The 17,692-nt window shown below is 39.8% G+C and overlaps 1 protein-coding gene across 15 annotated transcripts in view; it reads left to right on the top strand.

Annotated features, from left to right (window-relative positions):
* Window positions 1-410: 410 nt before the first annotated feature.
* LOC105473588 (kinectin 1) overlaps window positions 411-17,692 on the top strand; it is a 160,346-nt gene continuing 143,064 nt past the window's right edge. For 14 of the 15 annotated variants that reach the window (XM_071100127.1, XM_071100132.1, XM_071100129.1 and 11 more), the window contains exon 1: window positions 411-545. The gene's annotated coding sequence lies outside the window, so the exon portion shown is untranslated. Of the gene's footprint in view, window positions 546-1,462; window positions 1,482-17,692 lie in introns of those variants that run through there. The other variant, XM_071100123.1, reaches the window with a different exon arrangement.

Genomic DNA, 17,692 nt, shown 5'->3' with positions numbered 1-17,692 from the left:
TGGAGAAAGGGACGGGGGATGTCGTTTTCCAGTAATTTCAGGGGGTAAATCTAGTGCCGTTTGCTTAAGTTAAAAGAAAGGCGTGGGGAGCCAGGTGGTGCCCTGGAAGGAGCGTCGCGCAAGACGAGACCAATCTCCGGGACAGGGGAGAGCGGGGCTACTGAACGCAGGAGATTCCGCGGAGCCTCCAGCTCCTGAACGTCCACCTTCGGCCCAGCTTTGGGACGCAGTCTCGGGAGGAAAGCCCGGAATCCCGAGCCGGCCAGCCGCGAGCTGCGGGTACCGGAGCGTGTGGGCAGGCGCGCGAAGGCAGAGGCGGGCCGGCGTCTGTCCCTTTAAGGGGCCGGTCTCCCGGCGCCGCCGGCCCAGACGCCGGGACGTGCCGGGGCCGCCCCGCCCCGAAGCCGCCCGTTTCCTGCCGAGCGGCGCGACGGCACCTGAGCGACTGCGGCGGCGGCGGCGGCTGCGGCGCCTCGGAGCGGGCGGCCCGGGCTGTAGTGCCGGCGCCGCCGCGTCTTCCCGGTCTCCTTCCCCGGCCGCACAGGGTGAGGGAGAGCAGGCCGCACCGGGCCGGGCACCGGCGGCAGGGAGCGCGGGGGGAGGCGGCGCCGGCCGCGGGGTCCTGGGGCAGGCGGGAGGGCCGCGCCGGGCGGGGGGGCGCGGCCGCGGGGTCCGGACGCCGCCCGCTGGGTAGGCCTCGGGCATCCGGTCGCCGCCGCCGGGCTCCTGCTGGGGCCGGGACGCCGCAGGGGGCGGGCTCGGAGGGACCTCCTCGTCCTCGCGGGGCCGCCCCGGGTCCGACCCCGGCTCTGTCGCGGCGCCCGGGGCGCGGCCGAGGGATACCCCCCTTCTCCCCAAGGACGACTCTCCCGAAGGCGAGGTCGACCCAAGAGGGCCCTGGGGTGACCGAGGCACCTATTTTTAGCCAGGCCTGAGGGCCCCAGGAGGGAAGGCGGATTATCGCCTCCTCGGTCGGTGGACGGAGGCAGCGTGTCTCCGGCGGCGTCCCCGGGCCGGAGCTGGGCCACGCTTACGCCATGCTGGAATTCCAGTCTTCGCCGCTGCCTCCGGCGGCCTGGGCGCTCGCCCCCTTCCCCGGCGCCCCTCCCGCTGCCCTTTGCGAGTCCCTAGGTCAGGGCGGGAGGCGGTTGGGCACGGAAAGCAGCGTTGCGGGGACTTTGGAAAAATCCGTGGACCACCCTCGACACCGGCGAAGTTATCCCTTCCTCTCCCCGAGGGGTGTGTCTTCTTAGCGATTCGGCCTGACCCCTTCAGTTTCCAACAGTGAGACTTTTGGCCTTGGGGACCTCGCCGGAAAACTACACGGGAAGTCTAGAGAAGTCGTCTGGCTCTCAGCCATACGCCTGGTGTGGGATGTGCAGCCCCGCACGCTGGCGGTGAAGGCGCTGGGTGCACTAGAAGTGGGCAGCCCCGGACGCGGGCAGCGGCGTCCCAGCCTGGCCCAGCTGCACCTTGACTAGGTTAGGTTAAAAGTAAGCTGTTCGATGTTGGCCCTTCTTTCTTCTGGGAGGAAGGGGGAATCTAAATTCAGAACTGTGTTGTCAGACGAATTCCTTAGCAGCTATTTAAGTTAGTAGTGCTTAAAGAGCTACAGTTGAAGTTAACTGTTAAGTTGTGTGTGTGTGTGTGTGTGTGTGTGTGTGTGTGTTTTGAGATGACTTTGTGGAAAGCCTTGATAAATGTAGACGCCCATAGCCAGCCTAGCCGAAGATAAGCATCTTCCGGTGAACTAAACGTTCTGAATTGTATAGGAGTTAACTTAAAGTTAGAAGTTTTGCTAAATGAGGTTGCATTTGTTTTCCTTAGCTTACTTACCTAGCAGGCTAATGGCAACAGTGTCTCCAGTTTGGTCCAGAGCAATTGCTGGTGAGACTGGGGATAATGTTCCCAGGAATAACACTAAATTACTCTTTGAGTATTTTGTGTAGACATGCCTTGCAGTAGACTTTCCTATTTGATGTGTTGCCTGTTAAAAAAGGCTCTTTTTTTTTCTCCCCCTTTTTCCTTTTGTCTTTATTTTAGGGATCTAACCTGAAATAGCTGGGTCTGTTGATGAGTTCCCCTTCCACCTCAACATTGAGTTTCAAATGTCTCTTCTAATTTTTTAGCCTTCAGCAGACATAACAATACCTTGGCTAGTGAGCTTAGAGAATAAGGTGTTCTACTTAATTTACTTGAGGCTGATAATGAATTTGAAAATATAACGAGATATATTGAAAAATTTTCTTAATACTTGAAAATTATAAAGAATATCAAGTATTTAACTCTTAATGATTCAGGGTCAGCATTATGAAGAGACATTTACAATTTTGTTTCCAATTTAGATCTTTATATGTTCTTTTAATACCAGTAGTCTCTTCTGTTTGATATTGTGTTTTTCCCTAAAAATGCCTCACTTCAGGCTCCCTTCTAGTTTATAGACGTTAATCTGCTTTTGGTAGGGAGATCGTTTTAATAATTATATTTTTAATATCAGTCAATATGACTTTTTAAAAGAGCCTAAAAAGTGAAAACCTTTTTGAGGCTTAACTTCTAAAGAACCCATATTAAGATTGTCGCTGTTGTTAAGTTCTTAACTTGAATTTTAAGTTATGGTTAAAAGTTCTTAATCAGCCTGTAATGGTTAAGATGACACGTAGAATACTGAATCATAATTTTTTAAATAAAAGTTGAATGTGTCTTATACATTTAATATGTGTAAGTTAAGTTCTTAACTTGAATGGAAGATGTATTTTTAATTGTGTGCTTATAATTTTTATAGCAAATGAAGTTTTAACCTAAAAGATCTCCAATGCTGTGTTAAAATATAAAATGGTTGATGAACTTAAATGGTTCTAGGAAGGTTTTGGTTCTCTTGGGAATCTGACCTACTATGTAATAAGGAAATGAGAAAAATCATGCTTTGCAAGATCATTCATATATTTGAGAATACACCTTATGACTTGCTTGTTCTCTGTACTGTTTTTAGTGACTTTGAAGGTAAATCCAGAGTATACTTAGAGGATAGAAGCAAGTAACTATTTCTCTAGAAGTGACATTGATGATCACTCATGCCCAAAGAGAATTGCATTTCATTGCTTCCTCTTTCAGTTCCTGTGAACATGACTTTGAGTGTCCCAATCAAAAAATGTAATTCATTTTCAAATCACCGGGAAAACATTGGTCTAGATGAGATTATAAACCTTTTCCCCACCTCTGTAAATAGAAAATTAATCAGTAAGGGGAAGAACGTTATGTGCTGTGAACTAAGGAGTTTAATATAACCTGTGTCTGAGGTCTAGAGAAAGAGAAATAATGACAGTTTACAACTGTGCCAGGCTGTTGTGCTTGAATGTGTTTTTGGTCTTTGACAGAGGTAGCAGTGAAAACTAGGCTATTTTTCTTTTTTAAAAAATGGTACAAGCTTTTAATTGGTTTTATGTTAAAATAGGCAAGATATACTTTTAATTCTAACAATAGTTTTGTCGATACTCTGATAGGAAAAATAATATTCCTAGGAAATGTATAAGACATAACCTAAAAAAAGTTGTGATTTAGTATTTTACGAGTCATCCTAACTACTACAGGATGATTAAAACTGTTCCATAACTTAAATATGGTTTCAGCAAAGTGATTTATACACTAAATTTAATTTGTTTGTGCTCTTCTTCCAGGACATTCTGCTTTTTGGGCTGTCTCATTACTAATTGCTTTGTTAGTTCTGTCTTACGTCTTCTACTCTTAAAGTTGACTTGCTCAGTCCTTGTTTCACTTTTCTTTTTATATTCCTCTGACAGTCTTATCCAGTGTCATGGTTTTAAATACCTATATGCTGATGGCTCCCATATTTATATTTCCAACCCAGACTTTCCACATATCCTGTTAGGCCTATCCACTTGGATGTGCAGTGGTCAGCTCCAACTAAACTTCCATATTTTTCCTCAAACATGTTTGATGTTTCCATCAAACATTCAGGTAAAAAAACGTTGGAGTCATCCCTGACTTACTTCTTTCACACTTGGCATTCTGTGCTCTGTCTTATCTTGAAAATATAACCAGAATCCAGTCAGTACTTATTGCCTCCACTGCTCACCAGCCTGGTCCAAGCCATTCTTATCTCTTACCTTGATTTCTGTAATTAACCTCCTAACTGATCTCGGGGCCTCTGTACTCTCTACAGTCTTTCCAACACAACAACCGGATCATATCACTTATCTTCTCAGAATGCTACAGTGACTTTCTCTATGCAGAGTGAAAGCTGAAGTTCTTATGTCCTTAAGGCCATACAGAATCTGGACACTTCCACTCTCCCCATTCCCCCTTACCTCTAAAGTTAGCTACTATCTTCCCTCTGCTTATTTCCTCTGGCCCCATTGGCTTTCCTAGGGGCAGCTACATGTCAGACACTGCGCTAAACACTTAGGCTCCATCAATAAACAAAACAGACGAAAAGCGCTGCCCTGATAGAAGTTATGTAATAGTGTGTGTTTGAGGGCAAGGGGAAGAGATAATAAACACAATCAATGAGGAAATTATATACTGTTGACTTCTCCTGGCAAGAAGGTGACAAGTGCCATGGAGGAAACAGAGCTGTGTTTTATACTGGCTGCTGCCCCTCCTTAGATCAGTGTTTTTTCTGAAGATACATGCATGACTTGTTGTCTCCATCCAGTCTTTGCTTTTTAAATGTCACTTTCTTAAAAAGATCTGCCTATTTTATTTAAAACTGCACTCCCCTAACGTCTGATTCTTGTACTTTGCTCTGTTTTCTTTATAGCATTTGTCACCTTCTGTTGTACTGTATAATTTCCTGGTTGTGTTTATTGTCTCTTCCCCATAACCCCCAAACAACAGTATTACATAGCTTCTATGAGGGTAGGCTTTTTCTCTGTTTTGTTTATTGATGACTCTTTAAGAGTTCAGAGCAGTGTCTAGCATGTAGCAGGTCCTCAATAAGGATTTGTTGAACGCAGTAATTAAATCCTGGCTGGGTGTGATGACTCACATCTGTAATGCCAGCACTTTGGGAGGCCAAGGTGTGTGGATTGCTTGAGCCCAGCAGTTTGGGACCAGCCTGGGCAACGTGGCAAAACCCCATCTCTCAAAAAAAATATAAAAATAGCCTGGCATGGTGGCGTGTGCCTGTGATCCTAGCTTTTTGGGAGGCTGAGGTGGGAGGATTGCTTGAGCCAGGAAGGTAGAGGTTGCAGTGAGCTGAGATCATGCGGACTGCACTCTAGCCTGGGTGACAGAGTGAGACTTCGTCTCAAAAAAACCAAAAAATCTCACATTCCTTCCTTTGATGGATACCTCATTATTGGATACATGTGGTTTTCAGTTTGCTCCTTTACTCTTTCAGGGATGGTCAGAGCGGAAGAAAGTGGCATGGAGCCTTTGAGAATGATGTTAGAGTGTGGTGGAGACCGTCTTACATACCCCACATAATTAGGACCATTCGTTAGTTAATTCAAAAAGTTGGTTAAAGCAAGGACTCAAAATATATGTGCACCTTAAATGTTTTCACTGAAAATATTTGATTTTACTTTTATTTACCTTTTTATTTGTACTGATTTCTTAAAATAAAGATTATCCTGATTTTCCTTTCATAGATTGTACTCTAAAAGCATTATCTATGATATCTAGTATTGGCTTCTTTAAAGTGCAATGAAAAGGTAGGAACTGGGAAACTCTCCAAGTACAAAATCTTTATAGATTTTTGCAGTTATTCGTCAAGGCCTTCCAAAGGATTTAATGCTGTTTTAATAGAAATAACACCTTTTGACTCTATTTTCTTTTTTTTTTTTTTTTTTTTTTTTTTTTGAGACGGAGTCTTGCTCTGTCACCCAGGCTGGAGTGCAGTGGCCGGATCTCAGCTCACTGCAAGCTCCGCCTCCCAGGTTTACGCCATTCTCCGACCTCAGCCTCCCGAGTAGCTGGGACTACAGGCGCCCGCCACCTCGCTCGGCTAGTTTTTTTTTTGTATTTCTTAATAGAGACGGGGTTTCACCGTGTTAGCCAGGATGGTCTCGATCTCCTGACCTCGTGATCCGCCCGTCTCGGCCTCCCAAAGTGCTGGGATTACAGGCTTGAGCCACCGCGCCCGGCCAGACTCTATTTTCATATTTGATAGATATATAGAAATAAGTAAGTAGGAGAGTAACCGCTAGCCAGAAACAGCTTTCTGAAGACACCAGCCTATGTATTTTTACAAAGGAGAAGAATGTCAGTTAATCCAGTGAGAGATCCTTTAAGACATCTTCCACTTTGAATAGGTTTCATAGGGGCCGTAGGGTCATACCAGCCTGTGATTATTAGAGGAGAATGTTATTTACTTGTACTTCTTTATTTTGACTCTGAGTAACATCTACAATTAGTTATCAGAACTTACGTGAATTCAAGTAAGTGTCCATTGTCTATCAGGAGACATTATGTTACACTGCATTTTCACTGGAAAATGTGGGACAATTATTATTCTTACACATGAGTCATTGAGTTGTCAAGGAAACAGTCTGGTCTGGTATAATGAGCTGAAAGTCAGTAGTTAGGAGACCTATAGGTCTTAGACCTTATTAATTCTAAGGTTTTTTGCAAGTTCTTTATTGTCCAGTTCTTTAATTACATAATGTTCTGTGGGGTAGTAGAAACAGTGTGGGCACTAGGGAGTCTCAAGACCTTGGGCTTGAATTTAGTTTTGCTAATCAGTACCGCTTACTGCATGTGTGATCTTAACATATATTAACCTGCCTAAGGCTCATTAAGGAATTATCTTCAGTAGTTGCCTCATAAATGATAGCTAACATTGGAGTACATATTTGCTGTCAGACTCTAAATGCTTTATGTGCATTATCATATTTAATCCTCTCAACAACCTTATGAGGTAGGTACTATGTGGTGAAAACTAGGGAGACAAATAATTTGTTCAAAGACACAACAAATGTCTTTAGGAGGAGCCTTAATTTTAACTGAGGCATTCTGACTTAGAGCCCATTCTTACCCATTGAGCTGTTTTATAAGAATGCTTTCTGAAAAATAAAATGCCGTCCATGTGCAGCTGTCTACTGTTAGGCGTTACAAAGCTAAATTAAGGTTACTGTCTACTGTTAGGCATTACAAAGCTAAATTAAGGTTACTGTCTACTGTTAGGCATTACAAAGCTAAATTAAGGTTATAAGGATTCCGCACCCCCCCCGCCCCCCCCACAGGAATTAGAAGATTAATTCTTAAAACTAGTAATTTAAATTTAAAGACTTGAAGTTTTTCAAGTGGAGAAAATAGTAAAAGCTACCTAAAACACGTGCTATAAAATGTTTTAGTTATATGAAAAGCAGTAGATAGAATGTCATCCTTTTAGTTTCCAAGAAATTTTTCTGTTTCATTTCCTACATATGTTCATTATGAGTTACTCTTGTGTGATCTTACAGGCATTCCTCAATGACTACCTCAAAAAAGCCAACTCTGACCCTACCTAAAAATGCATACCCTCCCTATTCTTTGTCACAGCCTTATTTTTCTTCATTGCACCATCAGTCACAACCTGATGTTATAATATGCTTATTTCTTTCTTGGTATCTGCCTCACCTACAAGAATGTAAGTGAGGCAGGGACTGTTTTGTTCATCACTGTGAACTATGTGTTTGACACTTAGGTAGTGCTCAATTTGAATGAATGGATGGTCTGATGCTCGAAAATGATTGGGACTCATTGAGTCTTTTGCTTTACTTGCCATCCTTTATTAGCATGCCTAGCTGAGTAGTATTTGGTATGCCATATAAAGTGAAACTCTAAGAATAAGGGTTTCAGGTTTACTCTTGGGAGAGTGGAATGGAAAACAGTTTGAAACACAAATTTCAGCAAAATGCTTGTGCTTAGTCTCAGTTAATCTTGTTCATCAGTAATGTAAGTGTTCTGAGTGGAATCTCTACATAAATAATTCAGTGAATGCCTGTGTTTAGATCTAATTATCTTTTGAAATAAATTTGGACAAGCTAAGCTGTGCGCTGAAAACTCCCTAGTGTTCTGAACGCTGTGTTGCAGAACATTGAAGATGTTGCCTTAAATCTGTAATATCCACACAGGTTGAATTCACTTACGTGCTGCCAACCTTTACTTGCCCACTTTGTTAGGAAGTCATGTTCATTTGAAACGTTTCTGTAATTACTTTACGTAGTTTTCGTAATCTGGATCTCTTCAGGTTGGCTAAATGTCATGATTTCTGTGAAGGGAATGCCTCAAGCTTGTATTTAGTGCTCTTATTTCTGGGTACAGTTTCAGGTACTGTGCTGTATAATCTTTGTGCTTGGTACTCTATTGCTGGGGAGTCATTTCTTAAATAACTTCCAGTTTGACCTAGATGTTTGCTGTAATTTTAAGTTTAAATTGAATCCTTTTGTAAAAGTGGCTTGGTTCTTTTGCTCTTTTTTTTTTCTTTTAGTCTAAATAATTAGATTTAGTTTTAACTTGAAGTATTTCTGAGCTTGAAAATTTTTTCAAGTGAAAAATACAGCTGACCTTTGGACAATGTGGGAATTCGGGGCGCTAGCACCCTGTGCAGTCAAAAATTTTTGTATAACTTTTGACTCTTCAGAAACTTAACTACTAGTACCCTACTGTTGACTGGAAACCTTACCAATTACATAAATAGTCAATTAACATGTATATTGTATGTTATATGTATTATATACTGTATTCTTATAAAGCTAAAGAAAAGAAAATGCTAAGAAAATCACGAGAGACTGTATTTACAATACTGTACTGTTTATTGATACAGTAAGTTTATATCATCTGTAAGATGAATCATCTGTCTGAAACAGTGAGCAACTGTAACTGCAGACCTCAGTCTATAGTACATATCAAGTAATTCAACTTTTCCTTGTCATGACTTTTCTCTGCTTCTTGGGAGCACTTCCAGCATTACTAGTGGCACTTGGCATGGGTCCCATGGTGTTATTCGGGGTTTATGGTGTTGTGCTAAAAATGATGAAAAATGTGCGAGAACTAAGATCACTTTTTACTGTGTTACTGTTACTGGAAGGACAGAATGCTCATGTGGAGATAATTAGAGTCATGGATAGGAGTCATGGATACTTCAGACACTTGAGCTCACAGTAATAGCAACAGGAGGTGGCTACAAAATTATTACAGTGATACAATATGTACTGCAGTTAATTTTATGCAGTTGTGATTTAGTAGTATATCTTTATATTTGTTTACATTTCCTTCTATTGCAAATGGCACCATGTACAGTCACCATATAGGGTCTGGTTTGTGTTTGTGTAAGTTTTGATAAATTTTAACTTTATAATTTGTGTATATTTTATGGTAGTAAATTATAAAATAGACTGGTATCTACATATATTTTATGCATTCATGACATGCCTTTTTCTTAATTTTTTCAATATTTGTAGGCTATGGTTTCTCTGCGAGTTTTTTTCAAATTATTGCATTCTCCAAAAAATTTTCCAATGTAGTTACTGAAAAAAATCTACATGAAGTGGACCCATATGGTTTAAACCCATAATGTTCAAAGGTCAGTTATATATTCAAGATTAGCCTTGGAATTACAGCCTGTAAAATACAGCCCAGGCATTTACCTTGTCTGAGGTTTTGGGGAGAAAAGAAGTAATTCGTAAATATAAGTTAGTTGTAAAGTGATGAAAGCCGAATTTTTGTCTGCTCGTCTAAGATTAATTACCTGGCATAAATTGGTAGTTATATTTCATATTCTTTCAGTGTTATGTAACCTTTATTTAAGCAGAAAGTCCTGACAGCATTCAAAATAACATACTACTTTTGGTATAAAGAGATTCTTTTTTTTTGAAACGGCGTCTCGCTCTGTCACCCAGGCTGGAGTGCAGTGGTGCAATCCTGGCTCACTGCAACCTCTGACTCATTGGAACCTCTGATTCACTGCAACCTCCACCTCCTGGGCTCAAGCGATTCTACTGCCTCCCAAGTAGCTGGGATTACAGGCACCTTCCACCAAACCTGGCTAATATTTGTATTTTAGTAGAGATGGGGTTTTGTCTTGTTGGCCAGGCTGGTCTCGAACTCCTGACCTCAAGTGATCCGCCCGCCTTAGCCTCCCAAAGTGCTGAGATTACAGGCATGAGCCACCATGCTGGGCCAGAGATTCCTTAATTGTTATTCTTGGTTACTATATTTATCTGATTTCTTTTCTTTTTTTTTTTTTTTTGAGATGGAGTCTTGCTCTGTCACCCAGGCTGGAGTGCAGTGGCACGATCTCGGCTCACTGCAACCTCTGCCTGCAAGCATTTCTCCTGCCTCAGTCTCTGAGTAGCTGGGATTACAGGCATGCACCGCCACGTCCAGCTAATTTTTATATTTTTAGTAGAGACAGGGTTTCACCATGTTGGCAAGGCTGATCTTGATCTCCTGACCTTGTGATCCACCTGCCTTGGCCCGGGATATTCTTTCATCATGTTGTATGTAGCTCTAACTGAGTTGGCTACTTCATGTATGAATATTTTACAACCTGTTTCCTGTTGTTGGACATTTGGGTTTCTAGGTATTTTTGTTGTTAGTATACACAGTGCTACTAGGAACACCTTGAATAGCATAGGTCTCTTTATTGCACTTGTGTCTCTAGGATACTGTTTTTTTTCAAACTTTTTGTTACCACTCACAGTAAGAAACACATTTTAAATTATTACTCATTATATTATCAGGTATACTATTCCATGCTATTCTGTTTCATTAAAACTAAAAACACTAGTCAAGACCTAAGTTTTATGCTAATCGCTAATGATACTAGAGTGTAGATAGTTTTAGGGCTTATAACTAGCTAGAAATAGAATTGCTGGATTGTAGGAGACATATATTTTAAACCTTACTAGTTAGTGCTAAATTGTTTTCTTTCCAATATAAATGTTCCAGTTTATTCCTGTCACCAGTGTATATGTGTGATGGCTCCACATTCTTCCCTATACATGATAATGGCAGAAACCAGTTAGCCTATTGTGTGTGAATTGATACATTATATGTCTTTGCATTTCTTTCTTTCTTTTTTTTTTGAGACGAAATTTTGCTCTTGTCGTCCAGGCTGGAGTGCAGTGGTGCCATCTTGGCTCATCGCAGCCTCTGCCTCCCGAGTTCAAGCGATTCTCCTCCCTCAGCTGGGATTACAGGCATGCGCCACCACGCCCGGCTAATTTTGTATTTTTAGTAGAGATGGGGTTTCTCCATATTGGTCAGGCTGGTCTCCCGACCTCAGGTGATCTGCCTGCCTTGGCCACCCAAAGTGCTGTGATTTACAGGCGTGAGCCACTGCGCCTGGCCTTACGTTTCTGATTAATGAGACAAAACATATTTTCAGTGTTTGCTGGGCACTAGTTTCCTTTTCTCTGAAATGACTGTTCATTTTTCTGTTGGGTTTATTTTTTTGGGTGGCAAGATTTCTTCATATGTTCTGAATACTAATTCTTTGCCACTTATGTGTTATAAATGTCTTCCTACTTTGTGGCTTGTCTTCTGACTTTCCTATGGTGTCTCTATTAAAAGGTAAAAATTTTAATGTATAATTAAATTTTCCTTTTATAATTTGTACTTTGTGTCTAGTTTAAGAAATTCTTCTCTGCCTCACGGTTATGAAGATGTTCTCACATGTTGTCTTCTAAAGTTTTATGTTGTCTCACAGTTCTTTCCTTTGAATTGATTTTTGTTTCTTCCCCTTTGTGCTGTTTTCTTTTCTCCAAGGTTTCCACTGCTTACCGTTTCAGTTTTTAAGGGCTAAAATGTGTTTATTTATAGATGCTTTGAAATAATACTTTGACTATGAGGTTGTTTTGAGGATTGCATCTACAACTTACTTTTAGAGTCACAAGAAAATAATTGCAAGTGGCCCTTGAACAACATAGGTTTGAACTGCATGGGTCCATTTATGCGTGGCACAGGATGGTGAAACCTGAGTAGATGGGCTATTTGACTTGACTATGGGCAGATTTTGGTATATCTGTGTGTGTCCTGTAACCAATTTTTGATGCATACTGAGGGATGACTGTATGTTTTTAGAAAGAAACTTTGGATAGTTATTCAGTAAACTTTGAAGTCCCTCCTCCAATCCCTAGTTGACATCCTAAGTGTTTTGTAAATATTTGACAGTGATGCCAGTGTTTGCATGTGGTTTTCTTAAATTGTTTTGCACATATATTGTGAAGTAGATCTTTGTGCTTGGTATTTTGAATAAATATGGACAAACTTCTGTGTATCCAGCTGGTACTCAGAGTGTACTTACAGTATGAGGAATCAAATCCTTAATTTTGAAAAATTCTTACCTCTTTAAATATTGCTTCTTTTATTTTCACTTTTCTCACTTGTTAGACCTGTCTTGGAGTCTTAGTTTATCCCGTGTCTTTGATTGTTCTATCATTTTTTTCTCTTCTCTGTGCTTCATGCTAGGTGAATTCATTACTGTCTAGCAATTTACCATTTTATTTTTCTATTTTGTCTAGAGTGTGTTGTATCTGTTGAGTCTATATGCCAGTATCTATAATTTTCATATTTTAGATTTGGAATTGCTTTTTCATAATCACCGGTTTCAATTCTCTTTTTGTTTGACAACCCTTTTGCTACTTAGAAAATCTCTATCTCTTCCTTTAACATGTTCAAATTAAAAAATCTTTGTCAGACCATTTCATAAAACATCTGACGTGAATTCATGTTTTTATATGATTGTTTTTTCTCATTAAATTTCTTGCTATGTTTTGGATTAAAAAAAAACCTGGTTTTAACATTGGACAGACTCATTATTTTGATGACTTTTGTGTTCAAATCAAAACCCTGATATTTAATCTTGTTTTTGAGTTTACGAATTGATCAGAAATAGACACCCCCCCCCCCCAAAAAAAAAACTTGTTAAACACTGTGAGGGTACTATTAACAAAATTCACACTGGGAAACTCTGTAGGACTAGCTGCCTGGTTTTTGTTTTTTTTTTCCCTCCCCAACTAAAAGTTCTAAGAATTGTAAGAAACTGAAAATGAAGAGATAGGTATAGTAGGTGAAAGGAGACAAGAAATATACCAGTCAAGGAATAACAAAATACTTACAAAGCAATTGGGGAATGTGAACGAATGCTAGCTTTGTATTAAGGAATTATTAATTTTTAATTTGCTATGACATTGGATGTTTTGTTATCTTTTTTTTTTCTCCAGGCTTGGAGCTTCTATAAAGTTATAGCTCTGGATTTGCAGTGTCATTGTTTTTCTCCCCTCTCTTGCCCTCTCCTTTTTTACCTTTTTATTTTTTTAAAACCTCTTTTTACAAGCTGTGCAAATCCTGACCCCTTGGCATCAGGCAGTGAACCTGGTTCTGTTTTATTGCTGTTACTTTTAGGAGCTGAACTATCCAGCCATCTTCCTGGTTCCTTCTTCCCTCTACTCCATTTAAGATATGGGTTGCTACTTTGAATTTTTATTGCATTTCATCCCACTATGATGTTTATCTTAGTTTTGAGTTTAGCCATATCTTTTAAATCATTTCCTTTTATATTCTTGCAAAAGGTTGGTGCAAAAGTAGTATTTCACACCATTATTAAGTTATTTGGAGTAGGAGGATCCTTATTGGAAGTCTTTATCTTCATTTCTATCTTAGTCTTACTTGTTTTTTGAATCCCAGCTTGTGTATCCTGAGTAGTATTCATAGTGTATCCTGAGCGCTCTAGTTCAGTGATCTTTTCCCTTCCTTTGCACAAATCTGTCTTTTAATCTTGTTGAATATTATTCAGCTCTACAGAACACATCTGATATTAGCATCACACTGATTTATGATGATATAATAATTAGTTAGAATCCTTAAGTCTTGAAATGCGATTCTTGCTTTTGCTGCTTGATCTTACTCATCTTGTGTTTCTTCATTCTGTTTTGGAGTTGCTATTCCCACTCAAGCAGAGTAGATTTTTTTTTTTTTTTTTCCGTTTTTTGAGTTTGGACTGGGATCCGTTGTTGTCTGAAATATTTTTGCTTGTTGTCTCCAACTTGAAAGTCACATATTCAATGTTTTGAATTTATTTTCTTGAAAACCCTGCTGGTAATTTAAAAGCTATTAAATGAAAGCATATTTCCATTAATTTTAGTAGGGAATTATGATGCAATATTTCATCCCAAACAGTTCTCACATGTAGGTAAATATTAATCTAACAATGAAGACAAGTTTGTGTAGGTATAAACAAGTTGAAAGTAAATACACTTTATACATAAAATATAATGTATATTGAAGGCTAATTGTATTTGCCAAAGGAGAAAGAAAATTTGATGGTGGATGGTAGTCTGGTTGGTAGGGTGTCACTTTTTGGAAAGTCTGTTTCTTCTATATTGTGTTTTTTCACCAATTCACGTGTTCTGGAGTTCAGAGTTGTCTTGCATTCAGTCTGCACTTAAGTTGTCTGCGCAGAAAAGCACCACTAGGGCAATAACAGATAAACACAAGTTGTTTAAAACACGGGAAATGGAACGCAAGCAGAAAAGACAGAGTTGTAGGAGCTAGAAGCTCATTGACTTTCTTGCTCTGCGTATATACACAAAGCATATCTAGGTTCATCCAGTATACTGTATGTGCAGTATAGATCTGTTGCATATGATATACGCTGACGGGAAATAATTATGTTGAATAAAACATTGATTGTGTCTTTGCCTGAAATCATAAATGTTGAAATTTCACTCTATAGAATATTTATTTTGTGTGTGCTTAGGTAAACAGTCACTAATACCAAAAAAGGTCATTGCTTGAAAAGTGGTAATTTTCAAGAGCCATTTTGATGAAAACCAGTTAAATGAACAGCTGATTATGTGGGGTAAGTTTGTAGACTTAATAACTGATATTCCAGCTTATCTGAACTAGTTGTCAGAATTTCTGCTATTCTAACCAGGTAGCTCAAAGAGTAACACAGGATAATACAAATCTTATTTTCTGAAACCTTTCATTGGTTTGCCCTTTGTTCTCATCCACATTTGTGAACTGGCAAGATTATCTTTAAGTAATCGATTAAAATGTTAGTAAGGTTAGGCTAAGAACCGAGTTTTTTTGTACATTGTTAAGGTACTTTCTAAACATTAATTGGCAACTTTGGGATATTATGGTTTAACCTTTTAAATATTCTCCAATTTATGCCACTATTCAGCCATGTTCAGGATTTATCAATCTTGTCACCAAGGATAGCTTGTTTATGACTGTTCTGACAAAATCAGACATTCCATAATGTGTATTGGGTTTTCCTGATTTAGTAATCCTTTTATTTAAAAAGGTACTGGAGTGATTTTTTTTTTTTTAATAGTGACTGGTTTGGCGGCCGGGCGTGGTGACTCACGGCTGTAATCCCAACACTTTAGGAGGCCGAGGTGGGCGGATCATGAGGTCAGGAGATCGAGACCATCCTGGCTAACATGGTGAAACCCCGTCTCTACTAAAAATACAAAAAAATTAGCCGGGTGTGGTGGTGGGCGCCTGTAGTCCCAGCTACTCGGAAGGCTGAGGCAGGAGAATGGCATGAACCCAGGAGGCTGAGCTTTCAGTGAGCTGAGATTGCGCCACTGCACTCCAGCCTGGGCAACAGAGCAAGACTCCGTCTCAAAAAACAAAAAAAATGGTTTATAGTGGATAGCTTTTGATGTGCCTGTATTTTTTAGTAACAATTGTCTGGATTTACCTAAAATAAATTCATCAATTTTAATTTGACTACTTTCTATATTTAGTACATGATATTTAATAGCTTTTACTTTTTTTCCCCTGACTCTTCAGGCATCTTCTTTTTTTTTTTTTTTTTTTTTTTTTTTGAGACGGAGTCTGGCTCTGTCGCCCGGGCTGGAGTGCAGTGGCCGGATCTCAGCTCACTGCAAGCTCCGCCCCCCGGGTTCCCGCCATTCGCCTGCCTCAGCCTCCCGAGTAGCTGGGACTACAGGCGCCGCCACCACGCCCGGCTAGTTTTCTTCAGGCATCTTCTAATAGTGAGGAAAGCAGAAGCCTTTCCTGGAACTTGAAATGTAGGATCATGGCAGCTGTGTCTGCTGAAGGCAACATCTATGTTTGCATGGCTGTTGAGGTGGTTGTGTTGTAAACATGGATTCTAAGGATGACTATAGGATAGGAGCCTCTACTTGTGGCTGTAATTTAGGTTCTGATAACTGATCACCTTTCAGCCTCTTACTTCATATTTCTGTTGTCTGGAAGGCAGTCTTTGCGATCACAAATTTTGAAGGTTCATGGTATGCTGTGTTTTAATTATGCTAATTACGTAATTTACGTACTTAAACCAACTTTCAGTTGGTGAAATCACAAGGACTATTTCTTGGAGTTAGCTTCCTATGGTTGTTCTTAGTAAGATCTGTTCTCTCACTAATTTTTTGCCTAGGTTTCTTATTATTGTGAGTGATGTTAAAAGAGTAGAACCTTTTTTTCTGTTTTTGACAAACTTTTTTTTTTTTTTTTTTGCCACTGTAGACTTAAACTTTGTTAATATATGAGAGCTACACTTATTTCCAATTCAAGGTAATTATGTCTGTACTTTCTGATGTTTTTTCTGTCATAGACTCTTGGCAGCTTCAAGAATAGAGCATTATAATGAAGACCATATCATGATAAAACATCCTTGATTTTGTGTTTCAGAGTACCAGTGAACACAAATAGAATTAGTATATACTGTATATATGAAGGATTATTTTGAAAAAAAATCCAAAGGGAAGAACTCACAAGGACCACCTATATAAAGTTATTAAATATTTGACAACACTGCGTTGGACTCTGTGTTGGGCTCCCAGATAGATGGGAGAACATATATTTGAAAAGGAGAGTTACTCATTTGACTTATACTTTTTGAGTAGTATAAACTAAACTTTGTATAAGAAGTGAGTAAAAATCTTCAGTGAATGTTTTCTTAAGCCATAGTTCTTAAGGTACAATTTCAGAGAATGATAAATACATAAGATTGTGAATGTATTAAAGCAAATGCCTCTTTATTTCAGTGAATCAGAATCAGAACATTTCTTAATTTTATCGGATTCTTCGTTTGTACTTGTTTTTAGATTGTAAGATTTTGCTGTTTATTGACGATTTTGCTGTTTGTGTAGATGTTGAATCTCTTTGCTTTTTCTTAAATAGCAATGATAGGAATTTCCCTGTGGAATATGAACATTAAAATTGAAATGTAGAAGGGCCGGCATGGTGGCTCATGCCTGTAATCCCAGCACTTTGGGAGGCCGAGGTGGGCGGATCACTTGAGGGTCAGGAGATTGAGAACAGCCTGGCCAACATGGTGAAACCCTATCTCTACTAAAAATAAAAAAATTAGCCAGACATGGTAGCGGGCACCTGTAATCCCAGCTACTTGGGAGGCTGAGGCCAGAGAATCACTTGAGCCCCGGAGGTGGAGGTTGCAGTGAGCCAAGATCATGCCCCTGCACTCCAGTCTAGGTGACAGAGTCAGATCCTATCTCAAAAAAAAAAAAAAAAAAAAAAAAAAAAAGGAGAAATGTAGGTTGTAGAAGTGTAGAAATTAAAATGTAGACTACAGAATAGATTGTAAGGTTTAGAAAAAAATTCAGGCTTTCATCATTTAACTGGTGTACTTGACTATCTGTGAAGATTTGTCCTAATTTTATATGGCTTTGTACATGGAAGCTTGGAATCGAGGGGCCAGAGAGGGAAAACTCTTTGCTAGCACTCTTCTTTGTGCATTCCTGAAGAG

This window comes from Macaca nemestrina, chromosome 7 (genome assembly GCF_043159975.1).
Source record: "Macaca nemestrina isolate mMacNem1 chromosome 7, mMacNem.hap1, whole genome shotgun sequence".
Classification (NCBI taxonomy): Eukaryota; Metazoa; Chordata; class Mammalia; order Primates; family Cercopithecidae; genus Macaca; species Macaca nemestrina.
Note: the sequence above shows the minus strand (reverse complement) of the source record. Positions and strands in the feature narration are given on the sequence as shown.